Source organism: Mirounga angustirostris, unplaced genomic scaffold (assembly GCF_029215605.1).
Source record: "Mirounga angustirostris isolate CCGP_5_RB_7025 unplaced genomic scaffold, mMirAng1.0.hap1 SCAF_10, whole genome shotgun sequence".
In the NCBI taxonomy this organism is placed as follows: Eukaryota; Metazoa; Chordata; class Mammalia; order Carnivora; family Phocidae; genus Mirounga; species Mirounga angustirostris.
In genome coordinates, this window is record NW_026991718.1 from 65,661,388 (window position 1) to 65,667,234 (window position 5,847).

A 5,847-nucleotide genomic window follows, 5' to 3' on the forward strand; every position below is an offset into this window, starting at 1 on the left:
TCCTACTGCCCCAGCATATTCCCTTAGGAATGCCTGTGTGTTTGAAATTCTGGAAGTCCCCAACAGTACTTTCAGTCCACACAAACATACTCTTCCCCATAAGCAAAGTTTTCTTTTCTCCTTCATACTCTCAATTAATGCAAGGCAAAAGAGTAAACAAAGTTACTGGTGATACTTTTTTTTATTGAGGTAAAATTGACATATAACATTATATTAGTTTCAATGTAATGAAATTGTAATGATTTTATACAAATATATACTGCAAAATGATCACCACTAAGTCTAGTTGATATCTGTCATTGTTCATAGTTACAAAAATTTTTTTTCTTGTGATGAGAACTTTTAAGATCTATTCTCTTAGCAATTTCAAATATGTAATACTGTGTTATTAACTGTAGTCATGCTGGTGGTACTTTTTTTGTGCTATTTTTAATGACTGAAACAAAACAGATCTAAAACTGCAGCTTCTGGAAGAGCCATTTGTTCTTGCTGGTCTTGTACCTCCCCTTGAACTTGACCGTGGCCTCTCGTCAGGCCTTGCATTTAAGGGCAGGGTCTCAGAAGACATCCTTGTTGATAACGGTTTTGTCCAAGGGGATATCCACAGAGTACCTTGTGGGCATGAGTGATCGTATTATAAACTTTTGTAGAGGACTTGATCTTTGACCTCATGGCCATTTTCTTCTTACTCGTGGCAGCTGTCACTTTGTGGGAAGAGCGGTCAATTCCAGCCACCAGAGCATGGCTGTAGGGATGGTCTGAGGTACCGTCATCAATATTCTTCATGATGACTGCTTTGCATCCGGAGTAGCATCCAGCCAGGACCAGCACAACCTTCTGAGGTTTCATGAACTTGCCCATCTTGATACCAGCCTCTCAAGCCTACAGCAGAAAGTACTCTGGTGGTACTTTTAATGGCACAAGACACATCTCGTTCAGAGCACAGGAACAGAATGAAGAGTGGCTGTACCCTCCACTCCTTGGCCCTGGAATCATTGTAGCCCATCCCACCCCAGCGCTGTACTGCACTCTGCCAACGTTGACCATTACAGCTGCCTGCTCTCCCTGGCTTCACACGTGCATTCTTGCTCCTCCCTTGATTTGTCAAACATGCTTATTGGACTAACAATGGGTTTGTCCTTGACTTTACATCCTGTTGACCTCTTTGGATGTGGGGATCCAGTTTTCACTTCAGACCTAACTCAGACCCTAGCGCTCTTAGTTTTGTTCACAGACCAGTGGCTTTTCCAGGTCCACCGATCCTGGCCACTTCAGCCACTTCAAAACACCAGGCGCTGCCAACCACACGTGGCAAGATGCACCTGCTAGCTGGAATCTGGGGCTGTCTTCCAGAGACCCTCTTGCCTGGTCCTGACTTGCCTGTGCCACAAGCCCACTTCTGTCCAGATCCACACCCTTAACTTAGCAGCTCCAATTTCAGTAGCCTCCTGACTTCACCCTGCATGTGCTCTTCCAGATATTTAGACTCAGATTACCTCTACAGACTTTGGCCTTGGGCACCTTTGTGGCTCCCTGTGCCCTCTCAAGCCCTTTGCCTGCCCTGCCCCTCCAGTACCTGGCCCACCGCAAGGAGAAGTCACAGGGTCACCACCACTGTGGGACATTCCACTGGCCCGTGAGGAGCGGACACAAGCCAATCAGGAGAATTGTTTTGCTGATAAACCAATCAGGGAGAAGAGCTTTTTGATTTTCTGAAGTCTGCTGTGCAGGTCAGGAGATGATTCTCAGAGAGAGATATAAAATGGGGAACGTCAATCCGGAGTCTCGGTCCAGTAAGAAGGAGGTACACACATTTTATAAAGGAAAAGTGATTTAATCATTCTCTCATCATTCTACCAGATGGGATGAGTCCTGCTGGGAATGTGTTGTGAGGAAATGTTTATCAGGAAGAGAAGTAAAGGACTCAGGACTCTTGTTATCCATCTTCCACAAGCAGTCATTTCTTTTTTCTTTTGTATTTTTTTTTTAGGGAGAAAAAAGTGTTGGCTTGAACTCCTCAGGCTTTCTTTCTTTTTTTTTTTTTTAAAGATTTTATTTATTTGTCAGAGAGAGACAGAGAGCACAAGCAGGGAGAGCGACAGAAGCAGAGGGAGAAGCAGGCTTCCCGCTGAGTGGGGAGCCCAATGCGGGACTCGATCCCAGGACCCTGGGATCATGACCTGAGCTGAAGGCAGATGCTTAGCCGACTGAGCCACCCAGGCATCCCCTCCTCATGCTTTCTTATATAATAAAAAAGTCAAGCAAAGGGCATGTCTTGGTTCGGCTTGGACTCGGCAGACTGTCTGCCTTATTGCAGTGCTGGGAGTCTGAGGTTTTTTGTTCCTTGAGGATTACCATGCAATTCCTCCTCAAGTGGTAAGCCTCTTTCCATGCAGAAGGAGCCCATCTCAGGGCAGGCCATTATGATGCCTACTCTGTTGGTGATATTCAGCAAGAATTAAATGCATCTTAATGGTTTTATTGTAAGAATTCTAAACTTAGGGGGGAGATTTTCAAAACTAGTGCTCTTTTGAATTAACTATGGTAGGTCACTTGCCCATCTGGGGCCCTTTGCTCATTTGTAAAATTATAAGGGTTGATCCCATGCAACCTCAAAGATACCTTCCAGCTTTGAAATTCTCTAACTTTGTAGTAAACCCTAGTTGGCATCTAGGCACTGATTGGAAACTATAAACCAGATAAGATATTCTAGAATTGAATGTATCGGTATCCCTCAGCAATCACAGTACTAGAGTCTTAGCTTCAAAAGGAAACCATCTTTTTCTTCAATAAATAACAAAGATTAAATGAGATAATATATCCATGGGAACACCTAGCATGGAGGGGCACAATATATTTCAGTTAATGGGGCATTTCCTATACTAGAATTTCCCAAAACATAATTCTAGAATCACTATTCTTTCACCTAGATTCACCAACGCAATTGTGTCTTAAAAGTTCCTTTATAACGTTTTTTTTTTATGCATTCAGGATCCAATCAAGGATCACATAGTGCCTCTAGTTATTGGCTCTCTTCAGTTATTTTTACTTTAGAATAGTCTCCTTTTCATTTTTCATTAACACTGATAAATTTGAGGAGTCTAGGCTGGTTATCTTGCAGAATATCATACAAGCTGGGTTTATGTGGTTGTTTCCTCATGTTTAGATTCAGACCAAACATGTTTGGCAAGAAAACTGTGTAAGTGACGTTCTTATTGTTATCTTTTAAGACTACTTTCGTTTGGGATCAAATCTGACGGAAATATGTAAAGTAGAAATGGCAAGTGCTCCAAACGCCCACTCCCAGAAACAACCAGCATTCACGTTTTAATATATAGGCCATTACATTTTTTTCTTTCACAAAGAACAAAACTGGAATCCTTTTCTACATCATTTGTTGTAACTGGTTCTTTTTCCTTTTTAGTGCCTCTTGGGCTTTCTGTGTGAGTTACCTGTAGCTCTACCTCATTCTTTTCAGTGGTTTGTTTCTAGTTGTTAGCTACGAAGAACTATGCTGCTGTACCTCCGAAACAAATAATACAGTATATGTTAAAAAAAAAAAAAAGAAGAAGAAGATAGCAGGAGGGGAAGAATGAAGCGGGGGAAATCGGAGGGGTAGACGAACCATGAGAGACTTTGGACTCTGAGAAACAAACTGAGGGTTCTAGAGGGGAGGGGGGTGGGAGGATGGGTTAGCCTGGTGGTGGGTCTTAAAGAGGGCACGTTCTGCATGGAGCACTGGGTGTTATGCACAAACAATGAATCATGGAACACTTCATCTAAAACTAATGATGTAATGTATGGGGATTAACATAACAATAAAAATTTAAAAATTAAAAGAAAGAACTATGCTGCAATCATCATCCATGTACATTTTTCTCTTTGTGTACTTCTGGGAGTTTTTCTATGGATTATATCCCCAGAAGTGAAGTTTCTGGATCAACTTTGACATTGCAAAACTGCCACCACCAAACATCGTATCGATTAACACACTCAACAAATGTGTATGAAAGGGACTGTTTCCTCACATCTTCGCCTGGTTTTACCATCACTCTTTTTGATTTTGTCAGTTGGAAGTGAAAATTGCTATCTGGTCATCCCTGGAATTTTTTTAAAGATTTTATTTATTTATTTGTCAGAGGGAGAGAGCACAAGCTGGGGGAGCAGCAGGGAGAAGGAGAGGGAGAAGCAGGCTCCCCGCTGAGCAGAGAGCCTGATGTGGGGCTAAATCCCAGGACCCTGGGGTCATGACCTGAGCTGAAGGCAGATGCTTAACGGACTGAGCCGCCCAGGGGTCCCCATCCGTGGAATTTTTAAACCATGAGCAAGGTTAAGTGTGTTTTTGTATGTCTACTTCCTCGGTTTCTTGTTTGTTTGTTTTTCCTGAATTATCTGTGTCTATCCTTTGCCTATTTTCTACAAGATTGTTTATCTTTTTCTTACTGGCTTGTAACACTCATTTTTATGTTAAATAAATTAGCCATTTCTTTTCCTTTTTTTAAATTTATTTTTTAAAAGATTTTATTTATTTATTTATGAGAGAGAGAGCGAGTGCGCGCATGAGCAGGGGGGAGGGGCAGAGGGAGAAGGAGAAGCAGACTCCCCGCTGAGCAGGGAGTCTGATGCTGGGCTTGATCCCAGGACCCTGAGATCATGACCTGAGCTGAAGGCAGATATTTAACCGACTGAGCCACTCAAGTGCCCCATAGCCATTTGCTTTTTGTAGGTATAATAATTGTTTTGTCCAGTTAATTGAAGCATCTAAGTAACATCTTGAGATGGTTCTCCTTGAACTGTCCATACAGGGAATAGGGGGAGGGCACCTACCTGAGTCAAATCTCTATGTGTGAATAAAATATAAGTTATATGTTTATAACATGTACACTGGACACTGTATGTATAATTGGAAAGTGGTTTTTTAAAAAAATGTTTTTTCTGTGCTAATTTTCTTTTAAAAAAATAAACTATGTTGAGATACTTTCAGATAAAATTCTTAAGATCCTGGGCTGTAGTGGGTTATAAGGTAGAAGCAGAAATGGTTCTGAAGCTGGAAATAGGCTGCAGATAACCAAATCCAGTGTTTAGAGCTGGCAAACCCCCCCACCCCCACCCCCACCCCTGGCTAAATATAGTTTGGAAATCATCCCTCTGGAAGGTCTCAGGAAGCTCTGAGAAGTTCGACTCTGTCCACTGAATTTCCTCCCACCTTGAGCTTCTAGGTTCAATGCCAAGGCTGTTCTTTGGCAGCGTGCAGGTGGTAGTGTTACATGAACCGCTAGCCTAAGCTCAATCTTTAGAAATATTTCCAAGCGGAAATGACTTGTGGGCCAAAGTTTTTTTGGTTTTGGTTTGCCTTACCTATCCTAACCAAGTTGGACTTTTTTTCTCACAATTTAGATCATGTATTGCATTTTGTGGGAGCAAGTTTGCCAGCTTCAGAGATGCCTCCTATATTTGGTGATAGTGAATTATGTTCAGCTTTTTTACAACATTCTTCTTAATCATCTATCCTGGGTAAGTGGACGCGCTGGCTGTGTTCCTGGTACAAAAATTAAAGATTAGTTAACTGGATGCACTAGGTACATCGCCCCCAGATCAATTTAGGACACATGATTAACTCTCTCACCTCCCCTAAGTGCTACACTCACTCCTTGGCCCAAGAGAAACACAATTTTTTTTTCTTGTTCAATACTATTGATTCCTCCATAGAAGAAACAGGAGAAAAAAATAATCCAATTTTTGATACTCCAGAGTTGGATTTGTTAGTAAACTTGAATAGATTCAGTCTCCAATAATAAAGCATTTTCACATGTTGCTTAGAGGGAGTTAGAATACATTTCCTAGGAA

General features: G+C 41.7%; 1 pseudogene; it reads right to left on the bottom strand.

Moving 5' to 3' along the window:
* Window positions 1-221: 221 nt before the first annotated feature.
* On the bottom strand, window positions 222-1,672 carry LOC123850507 (large ribosomal subunit protein eL27-like; annotated as a pseudogene).
* Between the last annotated feature and the right edge of the window lie 4,175 nt (window positions 1,673-5,847).